The sequence below is a fragment of the Spermophilus citellus genome, assembly GCF_964194105.1.
Source record: "Spermophilus citellus genome assembly, chromosome: 6".
Lineage (NCBI taxonomy): Eukaryota > Metazoa > Chordata > Mammalia > Rodentia > Sciuridae > Spermophilus > Spermophilus citellus.
This window is the reverse complement of record NC_138187.1, coordinates 84337882-84352037: the sequence shown is the minus strand read 5'-3', so window position 1 is coordinate 84352037 and position 14156 is coordinate 84337882. Positions and strand designations below refer to the sequence as shown.

General features: G+C 41.7%; 1 protein-coding gene across 2 annotated transcripts in view; it reads left to right on the top strand.

The window, feature by feature from the left end:
- The first annotated feature begins 1642 nt into the window (after positions 1 to 1642).
- Positions 1643 to 14156, top strand: part of PROSER2 (proline and serine rich 2) — a 31398-nt gene continuing 18884 nt past the window's right edge. The window contains exon 1 of one of the 2 annotated variants that reach the window (XM_081300494.1): positions 1643 to 1780. The gene's annotated coding sequence lies outside the window, so the exon portion shown is untranslated. The remainder of the gene's footprint in view (positions 1781 to 14156) is intronic. The other variant, XM_081300495.1, reaches the window with a different exon arrangement.

The following is a 14156-nucleotide window of genomic DNA, read 5'->3' as shown; positions in this document are numbered from 1 at the left end:
GTTGAAACTTTATTTTCAGACTCATTTTCTTCCCTATTCATTTCTTGCCACTTTGTGTGTGTGTGTGTGTGTGTGTGTGTGTGTGTTTCCTTTTCCTTTTCTCCTTCATCCATCCTAATCTCATCATCCTTCAGTTTCTTCTGCACCTACAAAAAAAGATACACCATAAAAGCTTAATCAAATAAAAAGAACAATAGTAAAAATGCATGTATCAAAATGCCTCTTTTTTTCTCCATCTGAATTCCTTGAATACAAATGTTACCCATATTACCTCTCATCCCTAGATGTTGTATATTATTTACACTTTAATAAGTCACTTCATCAGAAATGCTTCCAGACTTAACACAACAGGGTCAAAAATTTAAGAGGTGGGGGGGGGGAAACATAAACAGAAAGCTTAGGTCTAGTATTCAGCAAGGATTAGGGACTGTTGGAATTGATTCTCTCCTGGATTTGGTTCAGAAAGAGGGGGATAATAACACTCACCTAATTAACTAGCATGTAGGGTAAAGTGCTTTGTAAACATTAATTAAAGATGCAGGGAGTTAGGTGTGGCCAATATGTTATTAGAGAATAAGTTTTCTTCCCTTTAATCAGGTATCTCTTCCTGGAGAGGGCAAAGAAATGATCTAAGGACTAAGGAATTGGGGCTCAGCCCTGAGTGCTACCAGTGACTCAGTCTTCTGGGTAGCTAGTCACTTCCTTTCTTGCTTTCTGTGAAAAGGGGATAAACACAAACATTTTTGGAATCAAGGTTGTTACAATGTTTACCACGAGTATACAGCAAAGCCTACAATTGATAAAATCCCTTAACTCTTGCTCTCTTTGTCCCCAGCAAGTTGTTCCATCTATGGAAACACTGGTAACATTAACTTCCAATCCAAAGCCTTCCACAACCAGCTATTAACCTCAGTAGATGTTTCCAATGATGGAGGAAGAAGAAAACAGCAAGCAGCGGTGGGGTTGAAAACTCTTGGAGGAACTCTACTGTTATGTGTATCTAAAGAGAGAGGGGGGAAAAGAAATCTCTTGGGGGAGTTTCTTCAGCCCTCTGAACCTCAATAAAAATACAACAATTACAAAAGAGCTATAAGAAAGAATATTGAATGTTTGCAACATAAAGAAATGACAAACATTTTAAAGAGATATATATGCTTAGCCTGATCTGAACACTACACAATGTACATGTGTCACAACATCACAAGGACACCCCACATATGTGTACAATTTAATGTGTCAATTAAAAAAAAAGAAATGATCTCTTAAAACCCACAGTTTAAGACTTAAGTAAAATCATGTATGAATGTTATATTTGCCTTTTCCTAGGGTATAAGTATTCAATAAATTGTAGTTATTGTTATTAAATAAAAATAAGTTCTCAAGGCTGCTGATGGGCGGGTGGTTGGGGAGGAAGAAGTTCCTTCTCATTCAGAGTTTCAAACACAAATCCGCGTGGATAACTCCAAGATGGGAGTTGGTGATTTTCCCCAATTCAAACCTCACTGCCAGAAGGAAGACCCCTGAGAGGCGGCCACAGGGTCGGCTACGCACCGGGCCTGTCTCTTTAAATGCCGCGGGCGCGCTCAGCCTGTGTCGGGGGAACGGCGTCCCGGCGCGGGAGCGCGCGGCGCGGCGGGGCGGGGACGGGAGCGCGCGCGGCGCGGCGCTGCGACTGGACGGTCAGCGAGGTGCGCGGGCGTGTTGGCTGGCGGGCTGCGCGGGGCTCAGGGTCGCGGTCCGCGTGGGCACCTGCCGTCCCCACGGAGGGGACTCCCGCCAGGTGAGTGCCACACCTCGGACCCGGGACAGGTTCTGCGCGGCTGGAGGCGCCTGGCCGCGGTGTCCCTTCCCGGGCTCCCGGGACGGCGGCAGCGAGTGCGGTCGGGGCCGTGCGGGTCTCCTGGGCGGGTCGCTCTCCCCTTGAAGCTGGGCGCGCCTGCGGGGCTCCGGCGTCGGGGCGCCTGGGGGGAGTCGTGAGGTGCCCCGGCCCGGGGCCGCCAGCGGGGCGCGGTGGTCGGTGGCACCTCGTCGCCTTTGCGCGGAGCGTCCCTGGCTGTCCCCAGCCCGCGCCGTCCTCCCCGAGCCTGCGAACGAGGGGGGCCGGCTCCCACCTCCCGGGACCGGGGTCCGCGCGCTGCGGGGCGGCAGTGCGGTGCGACCCGGCGGGCGGCGGCCGGAGCCACCTGTTCAGCCGAGTTCCTGCGCCGAACGGTCAGTAGGTTTCCGTCCCCCCCGCCCCCCAGCAGGTAACCGAATCACGCGGGAATGTGTAGGATCTGCCCCGGGAACCAGGGCGGGAGGGATTAAGAAAAGAAAATGTGGCTGTTGAACAAAAGGCAATAAAATGAACTCCGGCGTTGCCCCAAGGCTGTGAAAGTTTCCCAGTATTGTTTTACCGAGTCTAAATTTAAGCATCCAGCTCCCCCCTCCCCTTAACCGCAGGAACTAACCTCAGAAAACTTTTAACTCTTTGCCCACACCTAGTTGGTGCAAAGCACAAAACCTGAAGCGAGTAAAGGCAAGTGATTTTGTGTGTCTCCCTCAAGAATAGAACGCTGAAGTATTTTGCTGGAGACCTTCAGGAGAAGATTCCTCCGGGCTCTAATTTTAATGGAGAACAAATTTTTTCAAACTTTATTTCTGAAAGGTAGAAAAACACCAAACCAAGCCTGTGTCATCTTGAGGAAAATGTTCACAGGAGAAACCTTTTTGAAAAATACTTTTTGACTATTTTTTTAAGCACTTATACCTAATGCTCTCATCTGCACTAAAACTTTGCCCTCAAAGTTCCATGTCTGACTGTTACAGATTGTTTTTCTAGGTGGAGGAGGTATTTTCGATCATGCAGCCAATGTGGAAATATAAACAAATGCTCTATTTACTTGGGATTGGGTGGGAAGGATGGAAGTTGTCTAAAATCTTTCTTGCCAAACTTGACAGTGTGTGTATGGAATGTTGTATATTTTCTTGCACAGACGTAATAACCATTTTTAAGTGACTGGATATATTTTTTGTTCACTTCAAATAAGCTTCTCTTTGAAGTTTTGGACACTGGTGATTTAAAAAGAACACCTTTTCTTCATTATTAGACATCAGAAATTTAAAGAGTGACAAATGAGAGGAAGCTAGAAAGAGGAGTAATGTTTTTAAGAAATTCTGAGTGTGTGTGACTTGGCAGCTCCTTTGTTGCAGAAGGTGTTTATTTGCCTGTTTAAGTGGGGGTTTGCATTTTCATTAATCTATTCCCACCCTGCTGAGCCCTGTCATTGGACATAAAAACATTTCTAGATAACAGATCAAGAAGAGACACCTGCCCTGGTTCCAAAGTTCTCAGACACCTAAGGAGCCTATAGCTGGCACCCTGTGTTCATTCTGAAGATCAGCTCAGATAACTACAAGAGGTGGAGTGGGGCCTTGAAGCCTGAGGGGGTAGAAGTGAAAGGCTTGGGTGGAGTAGAGCTAAGCACAGCGAATCCTCTGGGAAAAAGAAAAAGTCCAAGTGCCTCTTATCTGTGTTGTTGTGGGACAGCCGCCAGTGACATAGAGGCCCGTTCTGTAGGTGCCAGGGGGAATCCTAGGAGCATCCGGAACTTGAGCTCTTTGCTTTGATGGTGAAGGGCAGTGTTTTGTTGCAGTTTCCATTGCCCTTTCTGGTGGCTTCCTCTCTGCCTGTGTGCCTTAGGAGGACAGGCTTGGCTCTGTCCCTGATAGCCACATTCCTCTCTGAACTTCAGGAAAGCCTGGTTCACACTGAATCTGGCCTGTGGTGTCAATATAGTGGCATTGCTGATAATAGCCTGTCTGTGAAGCTGTATCTGTCACTAATGCCTGCATCCCCCTTCTAAAGATACAGCATTAATCTTGAAATTTAAGAGTATTTTAAGAAGTTCTGTGCGGTCAGAATGAGTGGCAGAGAAATGTGCAGGGCATAACATCCTGCCTTATTTGAAAGGGATCTGCTAGCTGTGCACAAATGCAGATCTTCATACTAGATATTCCCAAGGCCTCTTGCCACTGTGAAGACTTGATTCTCATTTTTATTGTAATAGAAGATATAACATTGGATTTGCCATTTTAAAGTGCACAGAGCAGTGTCAGTAAGTACATTTGCAGTGTTATGCAATCATCACACCTGTCTAGTTCCAGCACTTTTTCATCACCTGGGAAGGAAATGCGTATGCATTAAAGCAGTCACTCCCCATTCCCTCACTGCCCCAGCCCCTGGAAACCACTAATTTGCTTTCTGCTTCTGTGAATTTGCCAATTCTGGACACATATATAAATGGAATCTTAAAATCTGTGTCCTTTCTTCTCTGGTTTCTTCATTTGGGGTGCTGTTGGCAGGATTCATCCCTAATGTAGCACATATCAGTTCTTGGTTCCCTTTTGCGGTTGCATCTTTTTACACTGTGTGTATCTGTAGCATTTTGTTTATTCATCAGTTGACCAACATTGGGTTGTTTCCACCCTTGGCTACTGTGAGCAGTACTGCTGCCAACAGTCCTGTGCACGTTTTCATTGTAACACCTCTTTTTGGTCTTTCGGGTCTATTCCTGAGTCAAAGTCCTGGATCAGACAGTCATCATGCCTAACTTGTTGAGGAACTCTCAGGGCAGCTTTTAACAGTTTTATCTTTCTACCAGCAGTGAAGGAGGTTCCAGTTTCTCCACATCCGTCACTTTCTGTTTGTTGCTGTTTTAATTCTGGCCATCCTAGTGGACGTGCAGAGGACTCTTGTTGTGCTTTGGATTTGCCTTTCCCTGATAACTAATAACCCTCCGCATCATTTCACAAGCCTGTTGGCCTTTCGCAGTTGTCCCCCTTCCTCACCTGCAGGTTGTTTTCCTCAGTGTCATATACCTGCGGTCATCCATGGTCTGAAAATGTTACTATGATGCCACAAGGAACAGATATTTTGAAAGAGAAGCACATTCACATAGCTTTTGTTATAGTATAGTGTTATAATTGTTCTGTTTTATTAGTTATTGCTAATCTCTTACTATGCCTGATTTATAAATCTAACATAATATAATTAGTATTACATATGTATGGGGGAAAATACTGTATGTGAGATTTGGTGCAACCCACGGTTTAATATATCTGCTGGGTCTTGGGAAGAATCCCTGCAAATAAGGGGAGAGACTACTGTATGCCTCTTCTTTAGGAAAATGTCTTAAGGACTTGATTCTCTTTTGCATTTGATTTCACATCACCAAAATCTCGCATGTGAGTAAATGTAGGGTCTGGTCAGTAGATTATGTTCCTTCTCAGCCCTTTGTTATTTTGTGGGGTTTTCTGCTTTCTCCTTCAGGCTGCTACTTCCACTAGTTGTCTGGCTAGTGCTTTGAAATATTTTAATATTCTGCTTGTTTTAGTTGTCTAGAGGCCTGGGTATTCATCATTTTATTCAGCAATATTCATAAACTATTTGACTACCTACCATGTGTTGAGTCCTGAGGTGATGGTTGGGTGTACAAATAGATATGTACAGATTACTTTTTTATTTTTAAAAATTGACAGGTTGTCAATAAAAAAAAAATTTTAACTGACAGATTAATGGAGCATAGGAAAAAAGAACTAGGTTCCACTGGAAATGAGGAGATCCACTTCAGGTTTTATCATCAGATAACTGTGTGACCTTAAAGTTCATCACTTGGTCCTTCTAGAACTTGGTTTCCTGGTCTGTAAAATTTGGAGTAGAACTGAAAGACTCTCAGGCTTTTATCAGACCTTGAAACTGGAGATGCTTTTTTTTTTTTTTTTTTTTTTTTGGTACTGGGAATTGAACTCAAGGGCACTGGACCACTGAGTCACATCCTATTTTGTATTTTATTTAGAGACAGTCTCACTGAGTTGCTTAGTGCCTCACTTTTGCCTAGTCTGGCTTTGAACTTGAGATCTTCCTGCCTCAGCCTCCCAAGCCACTGGAAACTGGAGATTCTAAATTAGTGATTCAGTCAGTTGCAGTGGCTCACACCTATAATCTCAGCAGCTCAGGAGGCTGAGGCAGGAGGATCAGTAGTTTGAGGCCAGCCTGGACAACTTAGGGAAAGATTCAGAGGGCTTGAAGAGTAAGGTAATGGTTTATGTTCCTGTCATTCTAGGCACAACTGGAGATAGAGAGGGGAGTAAGACATGGGCTCGTCTGCCCTCAGGAAGCTTGTGATCTGTTAGAGGAGTTAAGGTATGAATTGGTAACAAAAAGGTCCAGGCTTTTTGGAACAGAGAGGAGAGATGTGGAAACAACTCCTGAAGACAGTGACATTAGAGCTGGGCCAACAGAGAGGATAGGATAGTGGGAAACAGGACTAACAGGTAAGGCTGTGACTTTGATTGTCCTGCTGAGAGTTTAGCCTCTGCTTTGGGGCACCAGCCACTGACGGCTCAGGAGTAGGGCTGAGATAGCCACATTGTCTTCTGGCTTCCCTGTGGAGCAGACTTTTGCACACTGAGAAAATAACTTTAAGTTGTACAGAATGTTCAGGAGTGAGGAAGAGAGGATGGAAATATGAAGACATAAAGACGAGATGCTACCAACAAAGGAAGACACCTGAGGACCTCAGATGACAAATAGAATTCTTGGAGCAGAAAAAGCTTTCCTAAAGGCTTCATCCCTATTCCTTCATGTGATGAAGATAACTGACCTCCATCTCTTCTAGATAACAGTGAAGCTGTTGGTGAGCTCCTGCTAGTGCAGGCAACTCCTCTGCATAATCAGATGTCTTTAAAATATATGTAAAGTGAATATGCTTGGGTTAATTTATTTTTTTCCATTTGACTCTTATTTTGATTTTTCCCCCCCTTGGTACTAAGGATCTAACCCAGGGGTGCTTCATCATTGAGCTAAATCCCCAGCCCTTTTTATTTTTTTTATTTTGAGACAGGGTCTCAGTTGCCAAAAGTCTAACTAAGTGGCTGAGACTGGCCTCAAAATTGGTGATCCTCCTGTCTCAGCCTCCCAAGCCACTGGGATAAGAGGTGTGCACCACTGTACTCGGCTCCTAACTTGATTTTGGAGATGCTTTCTGTGCAAAAACTTGTTAGTATCAACATATAATAAAGCACACCAAAATTTCAAGGAACACTTGGGTTTTTTACCATGTTAATTATCAATTCAATTCCAAAAATATTAACCATAGAAAACTGCATATATTGAGCCACACTTAACCTACTCAAAAGACAATTATTTCTCAACCCTTGTAAGAATTTAATCAGTAAATTTGAAAATCATAGAAAAACAGGGTATGTTTAAACACTGTGTTTCTTCACTAAGGCTCATCTCATTGCAATTTTGTTTTATTTTCCAAGGTGGTCAGGATACAAGCCTAACTGATCAGCAGCCCACTGACCTTCATTATTTGAGTAATAGCAAACTCTCTCTTTTTTTCAAATTAACTCAAGTTATTTTACTAGAAGCAATACCTCTGCAAAACACTTAACAGGCAACATTTATAAAGTATACAAGGAAAATACAAAATGAAATTAACAGAGCAAAAAAAAATTCAATTTATGTAATAGCTATGAACCAAGAAAATTATTTTTATACTTTTAAACCTTTACCTAGTTATATATTATATCTGTTGTTTATTTGAACACAGTACCTTTATTTTATTTGTTTATTTTTATGTGGTGCCTGGGAAAAACCCAGTGCCTCATGCATGCTAGGCAAGCGCTCTACCACTGAGCCACCACCCCAGCCCCTCCCCTATTTATTTGGAATCACAGTAATCTTTACAACAAAAAGCCATCTTTTGAACACAACTTAAAATGAGCTGGAGTCTAGCCTGTTTTGGAGCCATTCTAACATGGAGTTAGGTAAGAGGCAGAGCCTTAGCTCAGGTAAGGTGGGGCTTTGACAAATAGCACAATACAACATTACACCTGAAACATGTATCAAGCAAAGGCTTTTAACTTTCTTTTTGTGGAAAAAGTGGCAAAATGCTTCCATGTTTTGCAGTATCACCTTTAAACAGATCAGATTCTCTCAAACTCTGCTCTTGAATTACGGAAAGGTGCTCTGTTTTCCCCCAAAGAGCTTGAGAGGCAATTCTTAAACTCTGAAGATACTAATATCTTGTCTGTTAATTGCAATCATCTAGTTTTTTTCAAACAAACATTTGCTTAGCCTCATCAAAAATGCTGAGAACTCTTTGTCACATCCCCTTCTATGAAAAACAGGGTCTGTTCCTGGGCCCCAAGGCCTGGATTTGAAGTGATTTGAGGAATTTGTTACTGGGTTCCCAGGTATAGAAAAGGCTCAGGAGGAGGAGAAGCCCCTTTTGTACATCCCCAGGTAAAACCTCATTCCTTTCCCTTTGCTCACCTTTGGGTGAGCAGAGGTTTTGAAAGTCCGATGCCAGTGAACTGACGCAGCAGGAGGTCCTGGTAAGCTTAGCTTTCCTGGGTTTGGATTTAGGTTTGTTCAGTTGGAGATAAGATATGTAAATTAGATCACCCTTGCAGCCTAACCAGGTGTTACAAAATTCCAGAAATGAACATGAACTAAAGTCAGCTTTATTTTCACTGGGAGGATGAGTGAAAATTTCAGAAAAGATTTTTAAGCTCCTCAGGAAAGAAAGACATTGTAAAACAATAAGGTATAATTACTACTTCCACATAAGTAGTACTACCTTTTTTCTCACCAGTGGGTGCTCAGTATTTGCTAAATGAATAAAGAGAAAACTAGATGGGTTGATCCCCATCTGTAATCCCAAGAGGCTGAGGCAGGAAGAAGGGAAGTTTAAGGCCACCCTCAGCAACTTGGCAAGGTCCTAAGCAACTTAGTGAGACCCTGTCTCAAAATAAAAAGGGCTGGGCATGTGGCTCGGAAGCACCCTTGGGTTCAATCTCTGGTACCAGTGGGGAGCTGGAGAGGGGGGAAAGAGGGAAAGCATACAAAGTCATTCCCAAAAGAAGAATAACTTAAAATGGAGTTTTTTTTCTATTTTTTTTTTAATTTGCTGGAGAATCTACAAGTATTCTAGGCATATTACATGTCAGTTTTCTTAAAAAAAAAAAAAAAAAAAAAAAGAGCCAAAAGTAAAAATTTGCAGTGTCTGTCTTTGCAGAGTTTTCATTGGATAGAAGTTTTGCTTTTGCTGATACTTTCCCAGGTGGATTTTGCTTTTGCTGATACTTTCCTAGTCATTTCCTTCTATCCGTTACTTTTTGTTACTGGGAAGCAATCAGACTTCCAGTCAAGGTTGCGTTCAGGTCAGGTTTTCCTTTAGGAAAATCTGAAGGATATTCTGCTCTTATTCAGTGATGGTAAACTGGCAATAGGAAACTCTTTTCCTCAGGGACTGTTAATCCCGCCTACCTAGGTGAGGCTACCTGGGGAACTTGTTTGCTTAAATGTAAGCAAATCAATTACTTTCATGTGGCCTATGGGCTTAAGTAAATTATTTCCTATTAATACTTGAAACAATTCACAATACAAATAGTTTGAAGTCATCCTTATCTTTCTGCATTGCTTAGAAAGAGCTTTTCAAAAAAAATTAAAGCATGGTCATGCTTCTGAGAGGTAAAATTACTAACCTTTTAACAATTTTAATCATACCTAATACCCTTGAATAGCAGTTAGACTTTAAGGTACTAAGTTCTTTTATCAGACATTTCATGGGCTGGGGTTGTAGTTCAGCGGTAAAGTGAGTGCATGTAAGGACCTGGGTTCAGTCCCTGTGACAGAGAACCTGGAATAAAAAAAATCCCATGGAAAGGCTGCTAAATCACTGCCCACATCACCATGTACAACTCCAAGAGCAGCAGGTACAGGGGCATGTCCCCGTAAGCCCAGCACCCAGGAAGCTGAAGCAGGAGGATTGTAGATTCTAGGCCAGCCTGGGGAGCTTTAGCAAGACCCTCTCTCAAAACACAAAGTAGACAGGCTGGAGGTGTCACCCAGTGGTAGAGTGCCCTGGGTTCAATCCCCAGTACCAACAAAATTAAATAAGGAACACAACTAGTTTCTCCCTTGGAGCCCCCCAACAACTAGCTTCTACTTGAGTGGGTGTCCTTTGGTATTCAGTGCTGGGATGCAGTCCTCCTTTGCTTGGTGAGGATCTTGGGAAACACTTTTTTCTTTCCAATTTTTTTTTTGTTTTTGTTTTTAATTGAGAAATAGCCCAAACTAAAGAGGAATTACTACACAGAGCCAATTCTCCAAAATATAAAAAATATAAAATTTTTTATATTTTATTTAGAGACAGGGTCTTGCTGAGTTGCTTAGGGCCTCGCTGAGTTGCTGAGGCTGGCTTTGAATTTGTGATCCTCCTGCCTCAGCCTCCTAAGCTGCTGGTATTATAGGCCTGTGCCACCACACCCAGGCTGGAGGCCCATTTTTGAGGTTCATTTTGGTCATGGATTCCACCTACAGATACACATTCATTTTGATATTTATTGCATGTTAATATTGTGAGATGCTACTTGTTTAGTGTGTTTGGTGTACTTACTGATGCCACTGTTTTAATACATCATCATGAATCTAAGAGTCTCCTCTCTTGCTAGATTTTGCTGTGTTTTCTTTCTTTTTTTTAACATTTATTTTTTAGTTGTAGTTGGACACAATACCTTTATTTCACTTATTTATTTTTACATGGTGCTGGGGATTGAACCCAGGGTCTCACATGTACGAGGCAAGCGCTTTACCTTCAACCCTAGCCCTCTTGCTGTGTTTTCAGAGTCGTTTTCCTGGTGCTTCCTGTTTGCCCTTGACTGAAATCTATGAGATTAATTTCTCCTAAGTTTGAAGGATTTGGTCTGTAAATATGATAGAGGGACAGAAAGGATGGTTTCACAGCAATGTTAACATGTTTAAAACTACTTCTAAGTACAGTAGTTTTGATTTTAGGTCAAAGATATGTTTTTAGCATGCTCTAATTTTTTTTGTTTTCTCCCCTGGTCCTGGGGATTGAACTCAGGCCTTAAACATTGCTAGGCAAGTGCTCTGCCACTGAGCTATACCCATAGCCCCTTTTATTTTTCTATTTATTTATTTATTTATTTTGCTGTACTGGGGATGGATTGAACCCAGGGGCAATCTGCCACTGAGGTACATCCCCAGCCCTTTGTATTTGAGACACAGTCTCACTAAATTGCCCAAGCTGGCCTCTCATTTTTTAAAAACAAGATCATCTTCGAGTTTTAGAATGTGGATTTGGGATAGATAATGGATATTAAGTCTATTTTTTGTGATAAATGTTATCCATAATGTTTTGGACATTTATCTAGATATCTATAGATATATATGTAATGTGTATATATGAACTCTACCTATAAGAGGTCTATAATCTAACTGAAGAAAATGAGAATTTCATGCAGAAACTTAATGTGACTATTGGTATCAGAGTGACAAGATGGCATCACACAGTCAACACGGGGTGGGATGTGAATAGCAAGTGCCAGAGGAGTTAGGCGGAGAGATGAGCAGCTTCAGGAAGGGAGGTTGGACAGGTTTGGTTGTTGTTTTCTTTCTTAGCAAGGCTGGGGAGGCTGGCAGAGAGCAGCAGGGGAGGCAGTGGCAGGGTCTGCCGTTGGAGAGGCACATCCAGGGCCCTGGCTGGATGGAAGCCTTCATATAGCAGAAGGCGGGATGGAGGGGCAAGGTTAGGCCAGAGTGTGAGTCACACTGGAGAGGCTTATGTTCTCAGACTCCTTTGACAGAATAGATGAGGAAAATAACAACTACCAACTTGAGTATCATCAAGAATTTCAGAAAGCCTGCTTTAGTACTTGGAAATTTGTTGGTGAATGTTGTATTGTTTTATTTTATTTTGGGGGGATGCTGGGGATTGAACTCAGGGGCACTCACCTCCAAGCCACATCCCCAGCCCTATTTTGTACTTTATTTAGAGAAAGGGTCTCACTGAGTTGCTTAGTGCCTTGCTTTTGGTGAGGCTGGCTTTGAACTCAAGATCCTCCTGCTTCAGCCTCCGAAGCTGCTGGCACCTGGCTATTTTTAACACTTTTTTTTGTGTGTGTGTGGTGCTGGAGATTGAACCCAGGACCTTGTGCATGCAAGGCAAGCACTCTACCAACTGAGCTGTTAACATAGCCTTAACACAGTTTTGAGAGTAGAAATACTTAGAATAAAGTGAAGTGCATACCAGCACCAGCACCAGCACCAGCACCAGCACCAGCACCTGCTTCCACCTCACCGTCAGGGCTGCATGGCACATTCCTCTCTGTGCAGCTTTGGTGCGACAAGGGACAGGTGATACAGATGCAGGACTGTGTAAAATTGGAGATGGAGCTGAAAATTACATTCGGAGCTATCAGGTGTATTGTGATAACTAAAGTAGAATCCTGCTCTTACTGAAATGTTATTTTTTAGGGAAAAATAGTTAATTTAGTCTTAAGAATTTTTTAAGGGCTGGGGGTGTGGCTCAAGCGGTAACGCACTTGCCTGGCACGCGCGGGGTGCTGGGTTCGATCGTCAGCACCACATAAAATAAAATAAAGATGTTGTGTCCACCAAAAACTAAAAAATAAATATTAAAAAAAAATCTCTCTTTCTCTCTCTCGCTCTTTAAAAAAAAAAAAGAAATTTTTAAGCCGCAATTAAGTTGAATAGTAGAAAAAACAGTTCTCAGTTTCCTTTTAACTTACAAATTGATTAGATTCATAGCTTTGTTTTCTAGTAAGCTTCTTATTATAAAATTACTTTTTGCTAACACATTGTTTACGTACAAATAGAAATTTGCACAAACCGTGTGGAAACTATAAAAGTAGGACTTCCATCTTTGAGTAAGATCAGAGCAGAGCGCCTGCCATGGCCGAGAAGGCCCAGCCACATGTTCACGTGAGCAGATGTGGTCAGGAGCCCGAGCAGCCCACAGTGGCCGTTTGTGTTCGCTGGCTTTCTTTTCACCCACTGCTGGACCGGAGCAGAAGCCCACTCATGGTAATGAGCTCCGTGACTTACAGCGGTTCCCTCTGTGAGGCTATTTCATTTTTAATGCTCTTGAAGGTCAAGAAAAACATATCTTTAAAAAAAAATAAAAGTAGTTTGGCTACAAAACCATCATCTTGAGATTTTTCACAGTGTAGCTTTAAGATCATTTCTTTGCTTCAATTGTTTTTCTAGATTTTGGAACAAATCTCAACATTTCTGTGAATGGAGGTGGTAGAGAATGAGATTATCAAAGGGTAGCTCCTAGGTGTTCAATCTCTGCCCCGGCCTGGACATGTTCAGGGTGACCCAACCCAGGTCTGTAGATGTTCTTCTACTTGTTTAATTTCAGGGTCTTTGTTTTCTTGTCTTTTCTATTCCCCACGCCCAACACACACAACTTATGTTAGATGTTTGATTCTTTAAGTTTCAGCCTCCTTTTCTAAGTTTTGATATGTAGCATTTCGATTATTATTTAGTTCTAAATAGTTACTAATTTCTAATATCATTTCTGAGAGTTATTTAGGAGCATAAGTTCCTAATGGCTGCACCCATGGATTCTTCTGGTTGTCTTTAGTAATTGGTAATTTAATTGCATTGTACTAAGAGAATATTTTTAATATCAATCTTCTGAAATTTTCTGAGACTTGCTTTGTGGCCCAATAATACCATCAGTTTTCGTAAGTATTCTTTGTGAACTAGAAGGAATGTATGTTATTGTGAAGCTGTTGCATGTGCTGTATTATAAATGTTGATTAGGTCAAACTTAACAGTTATTGGAGTCTTGTCTATTCTTTGCTTGATCTGTCAATTGACAGATGTGCTAAAATCTCGCTACAGTGGTGGGTTTGTTCATTGATGTTGTCTGGCTGGTCATGAGGTATATGTAAGTTAAATTGAAACTTTACTTTTAACCATTTTCAGGTTAACCTCTTTATTTCTAGTAATTTACCTTTTACTTAATCTCTTTTGTCTGATATTGCTGTAATGATTCCATCTTTCCTTTTTATTAGCATTTGCTGAAAAATCCTGTTGTATCCTCTTGACTTCTCTCATTCTGTAAAGAACATCCAGCAGCATTTTGCATTTTAAGAATAATCCATTGTAACATTTTTAATGGATCATTTTTCACTAAATTATTTTATTATGCAAATATTTAGGTTTGTTTTTAACCATAATTCATGCTTTTCATTTGTTGTGTTTTGTTCTTTTCCCCTAGCTGACTCTTGGAATAATTTTTTTTTTCAAAAAAGAATTTTTTACTTGT